At 37.1% G+C, this 25,057-nt stretch overlaps 1 protein-coding gene across 5 annotated transcripts in view; it reads left to right on the forward strand.

Moving 5' to 3' along the window:
- Positions 1-25,057, forward strand: part of Arap2 (ArfGAP with RhoGAP domain, ankyrin repeat and PH domain 2) — a 235,389-nt gene that overhangs the window by 27,872 nt on the left and 182,460 nt on the right. For 2 of the 5 annotated variants that reach the window (XM_074042483.1, XM_074042488.1), the window contains exon 1: positions 18,784-18,939. The exons of 1 other annotated variant lie outside the window; for it this stretch is intronic. The gene's annotated coding sequence lies outside the window, so the exon portion shown is untranslated. Of the gene's footprint in view, positions 1-18,623; positions 18,762-18,783; positions 18,940-18,982; positions 19,293-25,057 lie in introns of those variants that run through there. 2 more of the 5 variants (XM_074042484.1, XM_074042485.1) reach the window with 2 other exon arrangements.

Genomic DNA, 25,057 nt, shown 5'->3' on the forward strand with positions numbered 1-25,057 from the left:
ATGCCAAACCTTGAAAGCTATGACTTAAGAAGGAGCCACAGGGTTTCTTCCTGATGTCAGTGCAGGACTTCCTGTCAAACAGACACCAAAAGTAGTCCACAGAGTGGTTTGCTGTTCATTTCCCACTGCTTGCTCCAAAAATATCCATTATGACATACATCTCACTACTTTTAAGGGCTGCTTTCTTTGATGTACTTTACAAATGAGTTTTGTGGCGGGCGACTTGGTATCTTTTAGATAGGTAGGGAACATCTTTCACTCTTGCAGTCTACTTCAATATAATTCCTACACTATGGCAGAGGTCTGAGTCATGTGACTGACCTGAAGACTCTCTTGTCACTGATAGATCTTAGTACTTTAAATTACTCACACTTCACAAAAGGGAAGAGATTCCATCTCCCACCTCATTCTTGTTGACTCTACTTGAACAAGATTATCAGTTTTATCTTTTTTTTCTTAGGTTTTGTGTGAACAAAGGTGTATTCTGATACAAAAAGAATTTCAAAATTATGTGCATAGACCCTCCAGATGTGCTCAGATTTCTCTAAATCAGAAGATGAAATGCTTATATTATAAAAACTTATTTGCATGACCCATAACTCAGGATTGAGTATAAAAATTTCTCCCAAATTTTATATCACTTGTAAAAGAAAAAAATTTCCCTTCACTTAAGATTATTACTGTGTGTATTTGAACTCTTCAGAAAAAACAGAGCCCATGGTACTTGAAATATTTGTGGGTCCAAAGAACTTAAGATGTCATAGTTAAATAGTCTTCAGAATACAAGGAGAACTCTCAACTAAACGAATAATGTCTAATTTATGAAACATTTTGAGTTTCTTGGATTCTAAGACATTCTACTTTGTACTATTATATGCATGTTTCAGGAAGTCAATGAAAATTACTAATGAAGGGATTTGAAAGCTACAAAATTCTAACAAAAATGAAGTGTAGATATTTGTAGTTTTCTCTCAACAAGAGCAAATAATTAGAAAAGTATCTGAATAGGTTAAAAAAGTAAGAAAATGAAAATACAGAAAATAAAATCAGAACTCTATGTAGTGGAAGCCATATAAAAAGTTTTCTTTTCAATTGACTTATTTCTTACAAAGTAGTAAAAAGTAGTAAAGTCGCAACGGTGGTGTCTATCAGTTTAAATAAGCCAAATGTGGGAAAGCATTAGTCATCAGATAGTGGAACATTTACAATATCTTAAACATTAAATGTTGCAATATTTTTATTTCCAATATTTTCTCTGTGATTCTTAGATTTTTCATATATGTACTTTTTCAAAAGAAAATGACTCTTATTAGAAATTTCTGCAGGATCAGTTTGATGTGTTTTATCTTCATGGATTTTGGAATGGATTGCTCTTCCACAGATTTTTCTTTCACAAAATCTTCAAGTTAATCTCATAGTTAGTTGATGGTTTTTACATGTGTGCTTGCATAGTTAGGATAAATGTTCCTTTTTTTTTTTTGTGAGACTGAACTCAGGGCTTTATGCTTGCAAAGTAGGCATTCTAGTGCTTGAGCCACACTTCCAGCCCATATTGCTCTGGTAATTTTGGCAATTTTTGCCCTGGCTGGCCTTAAAATGTGATCCTTCCAAGTAGCTAGGATTATAGGCCTGAGCCACCTGCACCTAGCAAGATAAATGTTCTTTATAGTCTAGAATGTGACTATTTTAAGTTAATTAATTACCAGCATATTACTGATATATAGTTTCCTAAGTGATGATCCATTTATCCTCTAGGAATGAGTGGGACTGTCAGCAGCTTTCCTGACTATTCCTTAAACTCTTTGAACTCATTGTAATCCCTTATGATTAAACACAATCTACATCTTAATAGTGCTACAGTGATATCATGAGTATCTGTGATCTTTAGGTGGATCTTATAATGCTTTTGAAGAAGTTTGATGTACCTTCTATTATGGTAGCAGGAAATGCCCTCCCATCCTTATAAAGAAAAAATATCACGTTGATTCAAATTTAATGCTACTCCAGTCATCTGGCCTTGCCATTCAATTTCAAGCTTAAAGGATTACATAGTACAAACTCTTAATCTAAATTAAAATATTTGGTAGGGATTTCTAAAATTATATTTCTCATGATTTTGTGGCCCAAATTGTTAGTTGTCCCAAGAAGACATCCTTCCCTTTCTTCAGTAACAGAACCCTCAAATTTGAGTAGCAAGCATGGATGCCTAAAATTAGGATCTCATTTTTTCATTCTCTTTGAAACTAGATATAGCCACTTGATTAAGTTCTATCCCATAGGATATAGGTAAAAGTAATGGCCAATTTCTATGTCTAGCCTACAAAAGTGCACACTGTACCCTCTCTCCTTTGTCTCCTACTAGCTGGGATATGGATATGATGGTGAGAGCTAGAGCAGCCATATTTGGTTCTGGGATGTGTGATACAAGTTGATAAAGATGGTGACTTAGTTCTAGCTGCTGTAAGAAATTATCATGTGTTGGGTGGTCCAAACAATACGAATTTATGTCTTAAACCTCAGGGACTTAGAAATCTGACTTCAGGTGGGAAGGCTCTCTTCTGAGTTGCAGACTTCTTAGTGTATTCTCATACTTAGAAACAGTGCCAGAGAGCTCTCTGAGGTCTCTTTTGTAAAGACAATAGTCTCATTCTTGAGTGCTCGACCCTTATGACCTAGTCATCTTCCAAAGGCCCACCCAATGCTCTCACATTGTGTGTAAAGATTTCAACATATGAATAAAAATGTGGGGATACACATTTATTCCATAAGAGATGGAAAGAGCTTGATATAGCCCTAGACTACTTATACAGGAGCAGAGAGCAATGATCTTCTATCTTATTTAAGTGACTATTATTTTGGCCTTTACTACTACAGTATATCTAAGAGTAAAAAGTATAACCACAAGTTAAAAAACCCATGTACATAAAAATCCTGTACTGGGCTCTTCAGTACAGTGGATAATTCTAGCTCAACTATTTGCTCGCAGTTGCATTTGAACAAATTAATTAAATTATCTTGGCCTCAGGTTTCCTTCCCTGCTATATAATGTGGTTTACTGTCAGGATTAAGATAATTAATCCACATAAGTGCTTGCCTCTGTACTTAACACAGAATAAGCCTTCAAAATTATTAACTAGTATTATTTTTTTTTCTTTTTTTTTTCTTCATTTTTCTTTTATTATTCATATGTGCATACAAGGCTTGGTTCATTTCTCCCCCCTGCCCCCACCCCCTCCCTTACCACCCACTCCACCCCCTCCTGCTCCCCCCCCAATACCCAGCAGAAACTATTTTGCCCTTATCTCTAATTTTGTTGTAGAGAGAGTATAAGCAATAATAGGAAGGAACAAGGGGTTTTGCTGGTTGAGATAAGGATAGCTATACAGGGCATTGACTCACATTGATTTCTGTGCGTGGGTGTTACCTTCTAGGTTAATTCTTTTTGATCTAACCTTTTCTCTAGTTCCTGGTCCCCTTTTCCTATTGGCCTCAGTTGCTTTAAGGTATCTGCTTTAGTTTCTCTGCATTAAGGGCAACAAATGCTAGCTAGTTTTTTAGGTGTCTTACCTATCCTCACCCCTCCCTTGTGTGCTCTCACTTTTATCATGTGCTCATAGTCCAATCCCCTTGTTGTGTTTGCCCTTGATCTAATGTCCACATATGAGGGAGAACATAGGATTTTTGGTCTTTTGGGCCAGGCTAACCTCACTCAGAATGATGTTCTCCAATTCCATCCATTTACCAGTGAATGATAACATTTCGTTCTTCTTCATGGCTGCATAAAATTCCATTGTGTATAGATACCACATTTTCTTAATCCATTCGTCAGTGGTGGGGCATCTTGGCTGTTTCCATAACTTGGCTATTGTGAATAGTGCCGCAATAAACATGGATGTGCAGGTGCCTCTGGAGTAACAGTCTTTTGGGTATATCCCCAAGAGTGGTATTGCTGGATCAAATGGTAGATCGATGTCCAGCTTTTTAAGTAGCCTCCAAATTTTTTTTCAGAGTGGTTGTACTAGTCTACATTCCCACCAACAGTGTAAGAGGGTTCCTTTTTCCCCGCATCCTCGCCAACACCTGTTGTTGGTGGTGTTGCTGATGATGGCTATTCTAACAGGGGTGAGGTGGAATCTTAGTGTGGTTTTAATTTGCATTTCCTTTATTGCTAGAGATGTTGAGCATTTTTTCATGTGTTTTCTGGCCATTTGAATTTCTTCTTTTGAGAAAGTTCTGTTTAGTTCACATGCCCATTTCTTTATTGGTTCATTAGTTTTGGGAGAATTTAGTTTTTTAAGTTCCCTGTATATTCTGGTTATCAGTCCTTTGTCTGATGTATAATTGGCAAATATTTTCTCCCACTCTGTGGGTATTCTCTTCAGTTTAGAGACCATTTCTTTTGATGTACAGAAGCTTTTTAGTTTTATGAGGTCCCATTTATCTATGCTATCTCTTAGTTGCTGTGCTGCTGGGGTTTCATTGAGAAAGTTCTTACCTATACCTACTAACTCCAGAGTATTTCCTACTCTTTCTTGTATCAACTTAAGAGTTTGGGGTCTGATATTAAGATCCTTGATCCATTTTGAGTTAATCTTGGTATAGGGTGATATACATGGATCTAGTTTCAGTTTTTTGCAGACTGCTAACCAGTTTTCCCAGCAGTTTTTGTTGAAGAGGCTGCTATTTCTCCATCATATATTTTTAGCTCCTTTGTCAAAGATAAGTTGCTCATAGTTGTGTGGCTTCATATCTGGATCCTCTATTCTGTTCCACTGGTCTTCATGTCTGTTTTTGTGCCAGTACCATGCTGTTTTTATTGTTATTGCTTTGTAATATAGTTTGAAGTTGGGTATTGTGATACCTCCAAAGTTGTTCTTTTGACTGAGTATTGCCTTGGCTATTTGTGGCCTCTTGTGTTTCCATATAAATTTCACAGTAGATTTTTCAATCTCTTTAATGAATGTCATTGGAATTTTGATGGGAATTGCATTAAACATGTAGATTACTTTGGGGAGTATCGACATTTTTACTATGTTGATTCTACCAATCCATGAGCATGGGAGATCTCTCCACTTTCTATAGTCTTCCTCAATCTCTTTCTTCAGAAGTGTATAGTTTTCCTTGTAGAGGTCTTTCACATCTTTTGTTAGGTTTACACCTAGGTATTTGATTTTGTTTGAGGCTATTGTAAATGGAATTGTTTTCATACATTCTTTTTCCATTTGCTCATTGTTAGTGTATAGAAATGCTAATGATTTTTCTATGTTGATTTTATATCCTGCTACCTTGCTATAGCTATTGATGATGTCTAGAAGCTTCTAACTAGTATTATTACTAGAGCTGTATGTCAACCCATTCAGTTATATACATAGCTATTTTGCAAATAGCTATCTCAAGAGTTTCTTTGGAATTTGTGTTTGATCAGGTGACAGGGCCTAAGGCTACTTCAGTGAGATCTTTTAGAGCTTATAGTGGTATTTGTTACCATCCACTTACAAATATTCTAGTTAAATATTTCTATGGCATAGAACTTTCTGATATGAATTACTTTTGTCTATGAGAAGATTGTATTAAGAATTAATTTTTAAGTAAAAATGTTTACTAGAGACTACCTTGTTTCATTTCAATGAAGAGGTAGATTGCCCTCTATGGGCCCATATGCAGGACTGAATCCTATCTTCAGCTTGACCTGTATGGTCCTTGAATATATGGCTAGAATGTTTGTATGTGTGTAACATATTAAAGAGCATTTCCAGCTGTGCATGGTGCATAGTTGTAACCCTAGCACTGGGGAGGTGGACTGGAGGTGGGAGGATCAAGAGTCCAAGGCTAGTCTGGGCTAAATAGTGAGACCTCAACTTGAAAGAAAGAAAGGAAAGTGATTTCCTTTTAACTCTCCCCATCCATTAAAACAGCCTCAATAATTTTGCTTTGAGAAGAATGTTCAATAATCTGTGAGCACTAATCTAGAATGTGGGTTCCATAATTATGTGGAATCAGCTTCTTTGAAAGTGGGATTCATTAAACTAAGTTTGGTTTCCTAATCAAATAAATATAAGAAATGCTAAATTAAGTAAGATTAAACACATTCCTTGAAGACTTTAATATGGAAAATATATGTCATTAAATCTCCAGAGCAGAGTATGGACTGAAGTATTTTTCAGGCTCATTTCTTTTCCTAAATCATTCTATAGACATAATGTGAAACTCTATATTGGAAATGCTAACTTTTTGACTAGTTGAAGCACAGTCATTGGTTTTTGATGACATAATTTTTACATAAGATTAAACCATTAGTCAAATCCTTTCTTGGCTCTATCTCTTACTCCCTAAAACTCTTTAGATACTATACATTAAATTAAAAATCATTCCCAAAGCCTGTCCTCCTGCCTAATTCTGGCTTTATTCTTCCTTGTATCTTGATAATAAGGTTCCTGCAGGCCTAAGAGTCAAGAATTTTAATTTTTTCGAAGCTTTGTCATGATATCATGCCTGTTCAGCAAATCCACTGGCTTTAAAGTTACTAATACTAATGTGGTTTGTGGATGACCTATTTGGTAACATAATTAACTATATTCATTATTTCTCATGATCTATTACAAGTAACAAAATTATTTTCAATACTCAAAGATGTCACAAGGAACCTATAGATTACAATTTAAAAGGAAAAGTTAGACTCCTAGAAATCATAACTAAATAAACCATAAATTTCATTAACTGTCAGCAGAAATTTGAATCAGGACTTTGTTGACTGTGTTATTAATACAACATATGAAAAGATGTGTGAGAGGAAGGAGATGGAGTACTTTGAAGACCTGGCTCTTGTCATTGCTTCATACTGTCTAATAAGATTGTAGTCGTGTATAGGCGTGTACCCAGGACATGCTTCTCTAAGTGAAAGATTTCTATCAATAACACAGAGATGAAAGCGGCCGTTAAAGTCTGTTATCTGGGAGAACCTTGGCAATAGATGCAAAAGCCATTTTAATAGCCTAGCTGCCATCACTACTTAAGCTAATAACACTCCATCCCACAGGGAGATGAGCTGATGTAGTAATTAAAGTGAGCTAAGCCTCTGCATCTGACAATTTCATCTCTACCATTTACAAAGTATGTGGTCTTGGGCAAGTTTCTTAAACTCTTACACCTTTAAGTACCTTCACCAACAAAATGAGGCTAATAATAGAGGATTAACAGAAATAATTTACATGTCGGGATTGCATGTGATCAATATTTAATAAATATAAACCCACTGCTTATAAGGAGGAATAGTATTGAATAAATATGTCTAGCCACAAGCGCACACACACACGCACATTTTTGAAATAATTAGAGTCCCATCTTGCCGATGTTCCTTTTCTAGTTCATTTCTACAATATGATACACATGGCCAAAGGATCTTATCTATTATCATCACGTGAGAAATTGTGTATGAAGCCCTGTGAAGTTCAGCTTTGAAGAAGGTAGGGAGGCAGTTTACCTATTTGAAACAAATGTCAGCTGTGAGTATGGAACTTACCTAGACGCTGTAGTAGAGTTTGAGGAAGGCCTCTGGCAGCATTTAGTTTCTGAGAGCATTCCTTGCATCTTAGGAGCAGCAGAGTCCAGACTCTAGCAGGATTAAGGGGTGAGCTGGGATGGAGTGGAAAAAAAATTTAGTCATAAATTTACAATTTCACCTACCACCTAAAAGATTGTACTTTCCCTCAATCTTCTTTTCGCTTTGATCTGACCCTTGAAGGATCTAACCAAGGAGCTAGTGGGTGCAAAAGGAAGTGAGCATGGGAGAAGAAAATGCTTCAGCTTCCCTGTCCCACTCATTACCCTGAAGCAGGCTTGTGGGAGTGGGTGGTGATGAGGACAATAGGCTTTCTACTAAATAAACTGGAATTAGTCTTGGTTGCTAAATAAACTGGAGTTAGTCTTGGTTGCTAGATCAGACTGGACATTTTTAGCTCATAAATTAGCTCAATAAATTGTTCTTGTCACTGACACAAATCGGAAAGTCTATGGGACCCTGATGTTCCAGACAGAGGCAGAAGAGTCAGTTCAAAAGCACAATTTGAAAAGAACCGTGTAATTGTTCTCTATTGAATTCTGCTGCTTCAATAAAGCATCTACCCATCTGCTGACTGTTTGAAATGCTCTTCTTTTTATTCGAAAGTGTGCTTTGTACTTTATGAAGATAATCTACTGAATTAAATTGGTCTCTTTAAAAAAATATTGCTTTAGTGAAAATTGTCTCAACCCAGTGCATGAAGACCAGGGATTGCTTCCAGATCAGTTTCATTTTCTTGTTTTTCTGGTGATGAATGAAAAACAAAACTCTCTTTTTTTAGTGTCCTAGAAACTGATTGCAAAGGCCAAGCATTCACGGCTGAATGAATGCACGAGCAGTAGTTCCTTTACCAGTGAAAGAACATTTCAGTCAGGCATGAGACTATACCTCGGTTTCCTTAAAACACTTGCAAAACCTACTGAGCAGACACCGTGTTTTCGATTGCTAAACCAGATTGAAGCTGCAGTACTGTGGGTAGGAGAGTTTCCACAGGAAAAAATATAAAACCATGACACGGATGCTACGGAAGCCATGTGGAGGGAAGGAAATGCAAACTTTGAGATATGTCTTTGAAGGTCTGCACCTGCTGTTGGTCAGAACTGAGATGGCATGTCATATTTCACACACAGAAAAATGATCAAATGGCAGATATCTTTTCTAAAGCATTGATGGTTTAAAGGGACTGAGAACACTATCTTTTCAGAAAGAGAAGCAAGATATATGAATCTTTGTTTTCCAAAGTAAGACCAGACATGACTGACATATAAGTTAAGAGTAAGCAATGTGCAAGTTACGCATGAGGGCTTTGACTAATGAACTTGTCAGTCCCACATGTCAATTTCTGACCCTCATAGATACAAAGAAAGTAACTTGCTTAGCGACTTTACTTTTTCATGATGTGCTGAGCTGGTTTTATCCTCTGTTCTCCTTCCTCAAATCTATTTTTAATTATTTGGTTTGGGGATAATTATTGAATTTTTTATATACCAGAAAAAGAGGCACTTCACATTAAGAAACAAAAAAATTCTAAGCTATTAAAATTTTACTGTAGAAAATGGAAGGACAAATTCACTGGCTTGTTCACAGGGGTACTGACAAATACAAAATACTTTTATACAAACCACAACAAGCTGGTGATTTGATCATATATATTAATTGTGAGTTATAGCCTCTAAATGCGCATATGCCATGGAATTTCTGCACATTAGATTGTGGACTTGTTTTAGACACCTGAAATATTCCCTGGAGTTTTGTGTGTGTGTGTCTCTGTGTTTCAATTTATTCAGCTGAAATATGGGCCTAATAGTATTTTCTACTAAGAACTGCAGATTATGTAAAAAGAAAATTATGTTCTTCCCACTTAAATCTCTTCCGTAACTTTCCATTGCCCTTCTGATAAAATCTCAAACCTGTATATGGCCTATAAGGCCCTACATGTTGTAGCAACTATCCCCCTAACTTTACCTTGCTCTTCTCTACTTTATTCACTATCTAGCTTCAAGAAATTCTTTCAGTTCCTCCAAGGTTACTGCTTTTCCATTGCTTCTGAGGTTTTCCAAATGTTCCTCTTTGCCTGGAATTTATCGCTGCCCACCCCCTTGCATGCACAGCACACATAGCTCACTCCCACTCAGCCTTTACTTCTTAGTTTAAATGTCACTTGTTTAAAAAATATTTATTTTTGGAGTTACCAATCTATGCTTTTTTCTGGCATCCATTGTTGTTTGTTCCTAACACCATAAATGTGGTACTTGGTTTGAAATAAACAGGAAGATAGACAGGAGTCAGACAGATGATGTCTTAAGCATTATTTTTATTATTTGAGATGTCAGGCTCTGGAAGCCATGGATAGATTCAAATTTCCCCTAGGCCTTACAGCTGGGGAGAGCAGAGTTCCAACTTCTTGATGGCACCCCACATGAAGAAAAAGTGGGGATGAAGGGTTAGGATTCACATGCCCAATGACTCCTTCCAAATACAATAAATAAATTTCACCTCTACCATGGAGCAGAATGTGTGGTGTGAGGTGTGATGGGGGCAAACAGAGACTAGGAGGATTAGAAACTCCCTCTACATAAATAAAATGTTAAGAGTAGGGGAAAAGCATTTTTTCTACCCCCAATTAAAATTTATTAATTTAAACCACACATAATGACCAATTTTGAGGTTAAAGACAAATATCAGCAAATTCCAATGGCTTAAACATAGCTAGACTTGTATATATTGTTAACACATAAATGTATTAATATGTATGCATGAATATACCATGGAATATATATATATAATTATAAATAGGTACACTACACACATATGTAATATGTGTATTCATAACACACATATATATCACACACATATAAATATATAGATGTTATTGAACTTATTTTAAGAACTCAATAGCTGGTTGCGTAAATATATCGATTATACTGCTGCTGCTAAAATTGTCTTAGTATGATGGTATGTAAGTATTGTGCAGTTCTAAGACTTCATTTCAGAAATTCATGTTTGCCCCAAGGCAAGCTTGTCATTAATTGATAATAATTTCAGGGCAAATCCCATAATTCCATCCTTCACAGCTCCCACATCATAAGCTCAAGGAAGAAGGGTTTTGTAGGAATTATAGAACAGTAAAGAGTGCATGTTCTGCCTCAAAAGCATAGCCAATTTTCCAACCCATGTAGATTTGCTTTGAGCAAGTGCAAGTTTAGTACTATCAGACCTTCTGATTTTCCAAGAGAAGCTAAAAATCCATATTTTAAAGTAATATTTAAATTTTAGAAACTAATTAAAAAGTGCTGAGCTGTGGTCTGAAACATACTGTTGACTTTTGCCTTCATGCTACTCATAGGCAGTTAGTTTAGGATCTCCATTTAAATTGTACTTATGGTATGAGGTTTTTGTTGATCCTTTTCTTATATTTCATTTACCATTCACTTTGACAATATTTAGTGCTTTTCAAATGCATTAAACAGTTTAGTTTCATTGGTTCACCAGAAATCTATTTCTAGCTGTTGCTTTTGTTTTACAGCCTCTCTTATCTTTTGCTTGTTTAAATCGCTCCTTTTTTTCTTGATGTCAGAAGAGCTTTCAAAGCTAATTATCTATTATAACTATAGCATTTTTAGCAAAAAGAGAAAAAATGGAGCCAAAAAGTATTCTCAAGCTATAATACAGAGAAGGAAACTCAACTATAGAAATATATGAAAAAGAATTGACAGGTTAAAATACAAGCAATGATTTTATACCCAGTGAACATATGTCATCTGCAAAGCCTCTGGGCAATTGTTAGGTTTTCTGAATTTCTCTTAGGAATGATTTTTTGCTGAAGGAATTTCCCACCCCCATGGTACAATACAATTAGAATTTTTTATGTTTGCAATTTGCAGGATGTTAACAATTGTAAAACAAATTTTTTCTCTATTTTGTACATGAGTATTTTCTATACAACTGAGAAAAAATTACTATGTCCTAAACTATGACATGACAATAGTCACTTAGAATTTCTATTATGTATATATACAAAATGCTCTTTGAGAATCTTTTAGACATTAATGTTTATCAAATAATGCTTTTCTACAGGAACCTAGTTTAATCCTTTTGAAAACATTTTAACTGACAATTAAGCTTAATGTACACAGCACTGTAGATGCAGGTAACTCAAAAGAAGTGATAACATTGTAAACATCAATGATCAAGTCCATGAGCCTGTAGGCAGGGATAATTACACTATGACTACTGCCAGGTCAACAGCAATTCGTTTTAAGATGAATCCCCATTTCAGAAATAACAAGGTAGCTAGGCACCAGTGGCTGACGTCTGTAATCCTAGCTACGTAGGAGGCAGAGATCAGGAGGCTCATGGGTCAAAGGCAGCCCAAGCAAATAGCTTGTGAGACCCTGTCTTGAAAATATCCAACACAAAACAGTACTGGAGGAGTAGCTCAAGTACTATAGTTCCTGCCTAGCAAGCTTGAAGGCTTGAGTTCAAACCCCAGTACTGCTAAAAAAAACTTTTTTAAAAAAGCAAAAGAAACAGTAAGGTATAAAAATATGCATATTATTAGTCTTTATGAAACATTCTCCTCTCTAGTACCTAAAAGTGTTTCTGAAATATTGGTTTTATATGAAAACATGTTTACTTTTTTCTTGATATTATTTAATGATTTTTAAAAACATATCTTATTTTTTGGGTACTTTAAAAGGAAAACATTTTAAACTGAAATATTTTCACAATGCCATCACCTTTTGGTCAGTAATTGAATTACTGAATATTTATGTGGTTCCTATGTCTATGGTAACTTGGGGTGTCAGGCACACTAACTGGCTTTCTTTCTTTGTGGTGACAAAGAATAAACTACAATTTTCAAAACAACTTCTTAATCTCAGCACTCAGGAAGCTGAGGCAGAAGTATTGAGAATCCAAGTTGAACCTCTAATAGCAAGATCCTGTCACAAAACCAAAAGCAAATTCAAAGCAACTCTTATAATTTGTAACAAAGTACTACAAGGAATGAATCTAAGGAACATATATATTTCAACTTAATAAAACATTTACCCTAAGGCTCTATCTATGATGAGTACTTCAGGGAATACAAATAGTAATAAGAAGAGCTTCATAGCCAAAATGCAAGGCCAACTAACAGGGGTTTTCAACTACGGTTAGAATAAGGGGCATTGGGAAAACTCAGGGGTGAGCATTATAGATGCCTGAATATAAGGCACATCATTTTCCCCCTTAAAATTAGTCCTTAGAGAAGAATTCCTTTTGGTCAAAACACTGAAAGAACTCTCAATAGCATCGCAGCATAATGCTAAGGCATGAATTTATCTGACTTCCTTATTTATGGCTTGTTAGTTCTTAGATAACCTCCCTTCTTCATTGACCAAAAAGGATATAATGACAGTAACTACTTCTCAGTCCTGTTGAGAGGATTAAAAAAGTTAATGATATGCCACAGTGCCTGGGCCAAGAGTATATGCATTACAAGACATCTTTATTTCCTTCAATTATTGTACATTGATCTGAACTGAAAAGTACTAAGCCCTGGGATGGAGGTATAACCTGAAATATTCATAATCAAACCTAGTTTAAGATACATATAGAAGTCATCTGATGAAATTGGCTTAAAAAACAAGGAGGTGAAGATATTTAAAGTGTGTGATGTGGGTATGGCAATTTACATATTATATTTTAAAACAAAAATGCATTCTAAAATCATTCAAAAATTAACTTCCAGAGATACTAAGGTACATATTTTAGGATGAATAAGAAAAACGTTTTAATATAAAGCAAGGGGGAACTTCTGGTTTGCAATAAAATTCCTAATGACAGAATCATAAAAGTGTTGAGAAGGTTAGGCAGGTGTAAAAGTTTTGGAAGAAGTGAAAATAATGCATTCTGAAAAAAGGCAACCAAAACCAAAACCAAGCAATTTGCAAAAGGAACACAGCTGAATGCACTGCACCTGATTTCAAAATATACTATAAAATTGTAGTAATCAAAACAGCATGGTATTGGCATACAAACAGACACATAGATCAATAGAACAGAATAAAGAGGCCAGAAATAAATCCACACATTTAGAGTCAATTGGTTTTTGGCAAATTGTCAAGAATATACAATGGAGAAAGAATAGTCTCTCAATAATTGATGCTGAAATAATTGGATATCTACATGTAGAAGAATGAAATGATCTTATCTCATACCACCTACAAAATTCGATTCAAAAACAGATTAAAGAAAGACATTCATGGAAGACCTGAAACTGGGAAAAGATCTATGACATCGATTTGAGTGATAATGTTTTCGATATGTATCCTTCCAAAAACACAGAAAACAAAAATTAGATAAGTGAGATTCATTACATCGAACTAAAAACCTCTGTCCAGTCAAGGAAAAAAAACCTACAGGATGGGAGAAAATAATTTTCAAGCCATACATCTAATAATGATCTAATATCAAAAAGTATATAAGGAATTGAAACAATTCAAAAGTAAGCAAAGAAATAACCCAATTGGGAAAAGACCTGAACAGACATTTCTCAAAAGAAGACATACAAGTGGCCAAGAGGTATATGAAAAAGTGCTCAATATCACTAATGAGAGATGCAAAATGAAGCCACAATGAGACATTATCTCACATCTGTTAGAATGGCTTTTATAAAAAAAGACAAGAGATAAGAGTTGGAGAGGATGTGGAGAAAAAAGAATCCTTGTACCCTAATGGGAAATTGTAAATTGGAAAGCAGTATGGAAGGTTCCCAAAAAATTAAAACGAGAACTACTTTATGATCCAGCAATCAATCCCTCCGTAGGGTATATATCCAAAGGAAATGAAATCAGTATGTCAAGGAGAGGTCTGCACTCCCATATTCATTGCAGTATTATTCGTAGTAGCCAAGATATAGAATCAACCTAAGTGTCTGTCAACAAATGAATAAAGAATGGAATAGTACTCTGCCACACTAAAAAAGAAAGAACCTGGAAGACATGTTAAGTGAAATAATCTAGGCATAGAAAACAAACACTGCGTGATCTTACTTACATGTGGAACTTAGAAAAGTCAAACTCATAGCTGGGAGAGTTGACATGCTCCTGTAACTCCCTGTTACTCAGAAGGCTTAGGCAGAAGGATAATTTGACACAGGAGTTCAAGGCCAGCCTGAGTAGAACAGTGAGACTCCATTTCAAAGAGAGAGTGGGAACAAAAAAAAAGGAAAGGAAAAAAGGTTGAACTCATAGGGTTACAAAGTATAATAGTGATGACAGAGGCTAGGGGATGAGGTAGAGGGGTTAGAGAGATGCAAGGAAAAGGCTATAAAATTTTACTTAGAATGAACCAGTTCAAAAGATCTTTCCTGTAATATAGTGACTATAGTTAATACCACTGGATGTCCCATTCTTGAAAAAAATTCTTGAGAGTAAAATTTAAGTGTTTTCTTCACAAGAAAAAAAAAAGGCATATTCTAATTAGCTCAATTTAGCCACTCCACAATGTGTACATAGTTTCAAACAACATTTTGTACATGATAAATACACTTAGTCTTAGTGAATTAAAAGAAAAAATAAAGGATTTGCCCTGTTCTAGGCTAAATACATACAACAAGAGGTTCTCACCTAAAATAGAGAATGAGATATGTATAAATAAATCCCTGAAAACATAAGGATAGTATGTATACCTTGGCCAATGTTCCACATAAAACACAGTCTGAGACAATCCTTATAAGTAAGCACTTTATTACAGACTTTATCCCAAGGCACAGGGTTGATAGATAAGGGTGAGATAAAGTACAGAACAAAAAAAAAGAAAAAAGGAAAAAAAAAGCAACTATGGTCTTAGTAATGAAATTTTTGATGTCAACATTACATGTTAATATCTGAATAAAATTATTTCATAAAAGTGAGTAGAAAGGTAGTACTTCTAATACAGTTTTACTTATTTAAATGGATGGCTTAAATATTATAAAGGTATACTTGCCTGTTGCATCTATAGCTCTAATATTTTTTATTTGGCAAAAATACCGGGTTTTCCTTTAGAGAAAAGTAGAATTCTGTGTAGAACTAAATCTGGACCCCAGAGAATTACAAAGTCTTGGAAAGGAGATGGGATTTGAACCTAGTCTTGAAGAATAATTGGGTAAAAGAGAATAGAACTAAATGTAACAAGGGGTTATTTTTAGGTGCCTTAGATGTATAATCATTTAAATTCTCACAAGTATTATTATTCCCAGTTTTCAGATGGGGAAACCAAGACCCATATAATTTAATTGAATTTAACCAAACTGCCGCAAGCTGCATGGTATGGCTTTCATTTTGAATGCATAGCTTTTCAAACCCAGCACCACTGGCTTCGCCTGTGACAATCCAGTGTACCATGGAGATGAATGGCTTGGAATTCCCCTGGCTCTGCCTCCACCTCCTTTATACTCACTGTCTTTTTCTCAAGTTTTCTTATCAGGGGGATAACTATTTCTCTTCAAAGACCAATTGAGATCATTAAGTGAGCTCCTATAAGTAAAGTGCTTGTTGAAATGTAAGTGCTCAATGGGTGTTGGCCTCTATGAGGTCAAGAAAAGGGGCTGGTAGAAAAAGAAGAGAGGAGAGAGAACTAGGAAAAGGAGAAGGGGATTCCCACTTTCTCAAATGGCCTCTTTCATACCAGAGTGCATTCTGGGTACAAGGCTTGGGAACAGCAAGGGCATAAAATCAGGCAAAGCAACTACATCTGTTCTTTTGCTAAAAAACTAGGAACTGGGGGTGGGAGGAGGTCCCTTTAGAGTATTTCCAGTCTAGAAGGAAATTACTGAGAACTTATGACGTGACAGTAAACAGATTTTCAAATCTTAATTTTTATGTAAAGTCAATTTCCTTGTCTATTTTGTTCCCTGAATTCCTTACTGTGAGGGCTGCTAAATATTTTATTCTCTACCAACAGAGCCTAAATATGTTTAATTTAGCCACTATATAACATCTAACTTCTTTACATTTCAATTAAGCCTGTAGTTATAAAACTGGAAAAGGAATTTCAGCTGATAAGTTGTTGTGTATATGCAGCATAGATACTCATTACTTGGCCAGAGACAGACAACTAATTAACAAAAAAAAAGAGATAGTTTCTTTAGTTTCTTTCCTGAAACATATTGTCCTTCATATATAAAAATTCATCAAATCAGCATACTACTTATAACTAATGCATACAGGCAGTGGGAGAGTACTGTTTTCCTTTTATTCCCTGGAGCTGTTATTAAATCACTGATGTGTAGTACATCTCTTTATTCCCCCTTGGGGGAACACTAAATCCAGGCATTGTATTGTAATTGGTAGCCACTTTATCTTCAAAATATCAAACAGTGATCAATACTTTTGAAACCCTATATAAGTAAATGATATTCAAAGAACTAAGATATTATTGCAAAGAGGCACAGTGTCCCAATGAATTTATAAAAAAAAAAGTACTTAGGGACAAATCAATGCTCCACCTTCTGAGACACTGTGAATGATGTAAGAATTCTTATTTATAGCCTACCTTCTCCAGAGAAGGATGTCAGATGGTTTACAAAGATAAAATGAGAAGCGTGTGTGAGAACTTAGGCAAATCCAGGGAAGAACCACATAAAATTTGTTATAAATGCTGAAACCCCTTCCCCCAAAAAAGGACAATTCTTGAAAGTTTGGAATATGTCAAGCTACCTTGACAAATGGGGCTTGCTATCCAGTATTTAGTGCCAAAGGGACTGGAAATTTGGGGTGCCTCTCTAGCACATCACAGTTTCTTCTGAAGCCCCAGGGAAGGACTGTACTTTTTGGTGGGCAGTAATTTAGATGAAGGAATGACATGAAGACTCCCAAGAGCCTGGGCTCCTGGGAAGCCTCCCACACTGTACAGTCACTAATTATCTCATTTTTATAATAAGGTCTGCACTTTCCCTAATTGCTACACTTCTATCAACAGATACAGGGAAAGATAAGTCCATTTCATCTTTTAGGCATCAGAAATTCAGGTACAGTCTGTGGAAAGATGTTTATTAAAAAAAAACTGAAAATAAGGAGTTGACTTATGAACTTATTTGCAAACAATTGGATTTTATAGACTCAGGTATTCTGTGTCCAAAAGGGTTTTTGAGATCGCCTGTCTTCTTTTGCTTCCTCCTTATCATGTCCGGGAGCCTTATTGAATTCAAAGGGAAAAAAATCCCTCTAGGATCTAACAATCTCAGGTGTCTGGGATTTGTTTATCCCTCCCTGCGAGGGGAAAAAGGAGAGGAAAGATCAATTTCAAAACTCAGTGGTAAGGCTGAGGAAAGATTTCAGCTCCAAATTAACCACCATATCTTTAAAATATGGCTATGTGGGCAAGTTGCCCAGCTCCTCATCAGACTGTCAAGTAGAAATGGGGATATTCATCTCTTCTCCTCAAGAATGACCTGAGGGAGAATCCTGTGATAGTGGGGTCAGCCTGAGCACCACGGTCCTGTCGAACATACTGATTCCCGGGCTCACTGAATGCACATTTACAAGCAGCAGCCTGGGGACATCAGCGCCCCAGATGAGTCTCAAGTCTGAGAAACGCTGAGCCAACAGGGAAAGTACTTAGTAGAGTAGTAACAACCATTCGTGGCGAGGGCGCGCCCATCCCCACCAGTGCAGCATAGACGGACCAACTGGCTGGCCTAGGCAGGAGAGTATCCTGGGCTGTCCCTGGCGGGAGGGTGGCGATGCCCCCGCACTCTGCGCTCAGGGACCCAGTGTCGCCAGCCCGTCAGGGCCGGGCACTTCCCGACCGAGGTGCGCCAGGTGGCGAGGCTGTCAGGCGCGGCCAAGTCGCAGCCGACTGAGTCAGTCGTCCAACTATGCTGCGGAACCTGGGCGGCCGGCTCGGCCACCCCCGCCGTTGAGCTCGGGCTGCCCTGGCGCGGGGGCGCCGGTTCCCCGCCCCCGAGGCCCGGGAGGAAGCGGCCGAGGCGCGGCGCGAGAGCCACCTGGGCAGGGCGCGGGCGGCGGGCGCGGCGCTTCCGGAGCTGCGCGCGGGTGCGCGGCCCGCGCTCGCTGCGCTCCCCGCCTCCAGGTGCGGCGGCCGCCGTCTGGCAGCTGACGCGGTCGCGGGCAGAGCCGCCCGGGCACCGGGAAGGAGGAGGCCCCGCGCCCCCGGGAGCCAGAGGCGCGCGCCGGGTCCTCCAGCTCCGCCTCGCTGGGCGGCCACGCGCAAGGCGAGTAACCCGGGGCGGGGTGGGCTGGCGGGTGTGCGGGACTCGAGGTGAAGGACGACTTGGATGGGTGGACCGGGGCTTCTCGGGGTGCAGTTCCAGAGCGCAAAGTTCCCGCTCGGGTTTCTGCCCCTTGGATTTCGCTCCCGCGAGTGGGCGTGTAAAAGGAAAGCAGAGCTGGGTAAGTGATAGAGAAACTCTACTTCTGGGAGTTGGCCCCGGAAGGTGACAAGCCACGAACCTATCGGACTCCCCCTCCGTCCCCGCCCCCCATTAAAAGGAGTGTAGCCGAGTTTCAGGAACCAAGTTCTTTTCTCGGTGGAGATAATGACTTTGCTCCGGTCTCTGTGCTCCCCCGCACCCTGCTTGTTACACACTTGAAGACGACAGGCCTGTTAATTAGCTTTAATTACAATCATTTGGCCTCCACCTGCCCGAACCCAGTACTGTACAGTAGGACCTGTCGGGAGTGAGTTGCCAGATTGATCTTTCTCCTTTACTTTGGGAGAATTGGTGTCCATCCTATTTATTAAAGTAAGTCTCGTTTTATTTCATTCTGGCTTGTTTTCTTAAACACTTCTCCACCTCCTTGTGGCAATCGGCAGTTACTTGGGTGATCACTTGTGAAGTTAGATGGCGAACTTATAACCTTTGATAAGTAGAGGAAAAATCCCACAGAACGTTAAGCTACTTTTGTATGGAATAATGACATCTTAGGCTGTTCCTATGGTGATGGCAACTTTTTTTTTTTTTGTATTGTCCTTGAAGTAGGCTGCTCCTACTTCATCCTTTGAGTTTTTTTTTAAGCATATTGAAAATAAGCTATTTTTAAAAGTACATTTAATCGAATGTCATTGTTATTACCAATAATAGTATTGTACTTACAAGCTCAGTATTGATTTCGCCGCACTTAAGCACTCTACACCAGCAGGAGTTTATGGCACAGTGCCCATAAGTAATTGAAAGGTGATGTTATGGATGTTTTTAAAAAGAAGCTAACTTTTTTGGAAAAAATACTTTTAAAACTATTATAACTTTCATACACTTACAAGAGAAAGATGGAGGGCAAAGGCCCATGACATTCCACTGTTCAACAATATTTAACAAAGAAAAAAAAGTGGGTCATGGAAGTAGGCTAGAGCCTAAAATGGAAATATCTCTGGCTCCTTTCCATGCAGACACTTAACACTCTCTTAATGTGGGTCCTAACAACAAGAAGGTTTTAGGTAGCCTTATTTGTCCGTACTCAAAGATTTACTTAAATTAAAATGTACCTACAGGGTAAGTCAAATGGCTTGTTAACACTTATTTATGAAGGTGTACATGTGTTTGTATTTTTTCCTTCCTCTGTAAGCCTGTCAGATTTTATATGGGAGTGTGTGACTAGAGAAGCTGATAGTACATTTAGAGACAAATTCCTATTTTTCTAATATCACATCTTGCGGTGAAAGCTCAACTTCAATGAATACTTTTCAGATTCAACTACTCTTAGTTATTGTGGTTAAGTATAGAACTTAGGTTATAATTCGTTGCAGTCTTCTTAAGAATTTTTACATTAGGGTATTGACAATATGAATGTTTAAAAACATGCTCAGACATCATGATATCCAAGAAGGAATTTTTTCTTTTTGTGTGTTTTGTTGTTTTTAATCCACTTCCTTCCAATCTAAAAAGTTCAGTGAAAGTGATTACAGAATGCTAAGTGCTAAGTGTAAATGACAGTCATTGCTTTAATAGTTTCTGTTAATACATGTTCACCAGTTCCCATTTATTTATTGACTCATTTATAGGGTCCAACCACTGCACATTCAGGATGTAAAGACTTTTGGAATGCTTCATAAAATATTAATTAGACAACTTCCTCTTTTGGCAATGCATATTCTGAACTAGGTAGGGAGTTTTGGAATTCTTCATAAAATATTAGACAACTTCTGGTCTTTTTTTTTTTGACAGTACTGGCGTTTGAACTTAGGGCCTCGTGCTTGCTAGGCAGGCACTCAACCACTTGAACCATGCCACCAGTCTGGGTAGATAATAATGATGGAAGTGTGTCTTGACTTTGACTAAATGTGACAGCTGTGAGAATAGAGTATGAGATGCCATCCTAATCTTCTCTGCCTTGTACTCTATTATTTTAGTTATTTAAAAAAATATTGACCAGATTAAATATATGTCATTAAGTAATTTGGCTTGCTTATATTTTTTCATAATTGTAATAATACTCAGTGGTATTCCTTTCTCATGATTCTGTCTAGAAAGAAATTTGACCTGCAAAATTTTCTTAACACTTTTGACTCAGCAGAAGCTGTTTTCTTTATCCATGCTTGAGTAGGAACCATGAAGGTGTCTGGATCTGAGTGGATGTAGGCATTTTGTTGGGTAGTTTTGGACATAAAAAGTACTTGTGAGAGGTGAGGGGAATTATTTTCCTATCTTATGCCATCTGTGAGGATGGGTAGATGAGGGAATAATTAGGGAGTGGGTGATTATTCCCTCATCTACTGGTTATAATGCATAGCTTTAGGGTGGTGAAGAATGATGTGATCTGTGCAAGAGCACAAGAGAAGTGTGTTCTTTTCTCTGAGGATCACGTGACTCACGCTCCTGGGGGTAGTGATGGTGAGAGGGGTTGTCTAGGTATTTTAACAGTATCTTCAAGTGGGACTCTGCCCTGCTATTCAAGGACCTCCACAGCTGACTGCAGCCTGCCATTCTGGCTTCACCTTTCATGATTGTAAAACCCTAGTTCCATCCCTGCTATTCTGCCTCCTTACTGTTGCCTAGTGTTTATCTTCTCCCTCTGGGCCTCCTTCACGGCTTTAGTTCCACTTTTAGATGGCTGGCATCTCCACTTGTGACATGCCTTCCTATGAGTCTTTGTAGCTCCTATACCAATCACTTCCTTTGCAAAGCTCTGACTTGCAGTGCTTAGCTATATTAGTGAAGTTGATTTTGAGATTTGGAGTTCCAAAGTGCTCTCAAAGGATGATTCTTCTTCTGTGTGTGATTAAAAATAAAACACTACTAAATGTAAACCATATGAATGTCAAGGTTACAAAATTTGATTTTTCACATAATTAGGATTTAAGTGCTTTTTTGGAGACATCATAGTCTTCCAATGCTATTTTGTTTGTGTATTCTTTCTTCACTGGTACTGGGCAGCAAAGGGCCTGTTGTTCATCTGTATGTCATTTTCCTTTGCTTATTGTTGTGTCTAATTTACCCCTTTATTTTAAACCCTTGGAGGGAAGACATTGTATGTTCACTTTCTTTGTAGCCCTTAGCACTGTCCTCAAAGGAGATAATAGATAGTGTTATCTTGAACTGCAAATATTTCCCACTATTATCTTGGAGAGAGTAGTGTTCTTTAAATATTTATTGAATGAATAAATGTAAATAAATGGGCCAATAAGTTAGGAGACATTTGTTCAGGTACTTTCTTTTCTTAAAAACAAGAGACTTTGACAATTACAGAACCAATAGGAAGCTCTCAAATTCAGTTGGAAAGGAGGTCAGGGTGCTATTTATAAATGCAGAGAGGAAATGTTCACAGTGGGCTATTTTGAAACATCTGGTTGTTGGTCTAAAAATGTGACTCAAATTCAAGGAGATGGTAAGTATACATTTACACTAAAATTTTTAAATTGGAATATAATATACATATAAGTGTGTATGCATAGCATACATGTACACTTAAAAAATTTTGTATTGAATTATAATATCATTGTAGTTTTCACCTGAGTAAATTAAATATTAAAAGTATGCTCACTTTATCATGAAGTGAAACAGAATCCTGAAGAAATTGTGCCTGCCTTCCCTCAGATCCAGAGTTCTAAAAGCATCTGATTTTCCTCCTTTCAGCTGTCAGGATACAGATGTGGCTAAACTGTAGAGAGAGCAAGCAGAGGGCTAGCTCCCAGGGGAAGCAGGGCCCCAGGCATTAAGGCACACAAGTGAGAATCTTGTCCAGTGACACAGGTTTCAGCTTGTCATTTCTTTCATTATCCCCACATCTGCTCCTGTAGAAACTCTAGAAGATAAAATCTTTCTTTGGTTGCTCAAGAATCATGGCTGTGCTTTAAATATCTATCCATTAGAATTTAAAACAAGTCCCAAACCTCAGATAATTAAAATCTAGATGGGCAGCTCAAAAGAGGAAAGACTAAGGAGATTATCAATCACTTAACTATTTAGATATTATCCAAAACACCTAAAACTGGCATTAGCTTTGCTGGTAATAATTCCTTACCCTAAGTAAAGGAGTTAGCACTCCTGGCCTTTACAGGAGGTATTGAGAGTTGCCTTTTTCAGATTGCACAGTAAGTGAAATAACAAAAACATAGCTTAGAATAATCCTCTGTCCTTGATCCAAGTATGAAGTGATTTTTCAAGAACTTGGTTGTTTAAAGACCAAATCTCACATTATTCTCCATCTAGCAACTACAAATTAAGAATTTATTATTTGCCAAACACTGTTTTAAGATCCTTATGCATATTCACTCATTTCATCCTCAAAGCAGCCTTGTTAGGTAGGCATTATCATCACCTCTGCTTACAGATGACGACAGTGAGATCAGGAGAAGAGGAATTTTCAAGGCAACAGACACTATTTGCAGAGCTAGGATCTTTGGTAGTCACTATGATTTGTGTCCCAGGTCTAAGTCTTCAGGTAGTCATCAATCTCAAAATGCTAACCACATCTTTATTTTACTAGATTAATAAAACCCTACTTACTGCTCTATTAAGTGCTTTGTGGGCTTATTAGAGGATTTATAGTGCTCATTTAAAAGAATGTAACATTACTATGTAGGTTGAAGAATACCACTCAAAGCAAGTTTATTAATATGGTATGAATATGGTTAAGTGCAATATTGTTTATAACAGAAGAATTAATAAAAATAACCAGCACTTATGTCATACTTGCAATTCATGTCAGGTACTGTTATATACTGCTGTACTGTGATGTATACCTTACATGTTTAATCCATCAGAAATGCTATAAGATAGGAAGGGTATTATGCTCATTTTACAGATGAGGAATCAACTTCAGGGAAGCTAAGTAAATTAACCAAGTAAAAAGTGAAAAAAGTCCTGGGAGTGGTGGGCAGGGAGTTAAAAATAATATAAATGGGGTGAATTTGATCAAAGTACATTATATGTGTGTTGCAAATATCACAAAGAAACTTCTTTGTATAATTTACATATGCTAATAAAAAAGATAAAACCTGCAAAAAGTGGAAAGTCTGGATTAGAATTGAGGCATTGTGATGTCTATACTGTAGCTTGGGTGGAATTAATGAGGGTAAATGAGGGATGGAATAGGGAGGGAAACCTCTTGGAGTGATGGTAAGATTTGAATTGGCTCTCAAAGGAGAGAAAAGAAAATGGATACGGCACTCATTGTATCTCCCTGTCTCCTTTTTGTTTTGGCAAAAACCATACAATTTGCCATCTTCACTATTTTTAAGTGTAAATTTCAATAGTGTTAAGTGTACTTACATGGTTGTGCAGCAGGTTTCTAGAACTTTTTTATCTTGCAAGATGGAAACTCTATGCTCACCAAACAGTTCCCTACTCTTGTGTCCCTCTCTGATAACCACCATTCTACCTTTGATGTCTATGAATTTGACTACTTAATCATGTAAGCATTATCATATGGAATTTTCCCTTTTTTGTGACTAGCTTATTTCACTTAGCATAATGTCCTCAACCTTGTAGGATATGACAGGATTTTTGTTTTAAAAAGGCTTAATATTTCATTGTGAGTACACAACATATCTTGTTTATAATCTATGAGATTGTTGTCAAGAATCTTTATATCAATACTCTCTCCTCTAATCCAGGATTTTTTTAAACTATGCCATTGGCTTCTCATATGGTCAGTGAGTACTTATTTTGGTCCTAGTATTTCTCTGGTATTGGTGTCATATTGTACTATATCAGTTGTACTGTAGTCCTGCATTAGCTGTTTCTTTAATGGTAGATGCAAAATAAATGTTATTAAGCTAAATTCTCTGTTACCACTGCTTTATGTAATAATTTCAAAGATGCTCTCCATTAATTGTTTTTGTTAGTGACTCTTAAATCTCAGGCAATTGCATGTAAATGAATGTAAGCTTTTATACTTAAACACTTGTGTGGACACATCCACCCATAATCAAACTACAAGGTATATAAAATTTGAATTTGCAAGGCATGCTATATTGAAGAAGCATTTCTATAGTGAACATAAGTGCTTCTGCATAGAAGACAGATGAGAGAGAAACTGAAATCTTTGTTACATGTCTGCCATTAAATCA

This window comes from Castor canadensis, chromosome 9 (assembly GCF_047511655.1).
Source record: "Castor canadensis chromosome 9, mCasCan1.hap1v2, whole genome shotgun sequence".
In the NCBI taxonomy this organism is placed as follows: domain Eukaryota; kingdom Metazoa; phylum Chordata; class Mammalia; order Rodentia; family Castoridae; genus Castor; species Castor canadensis.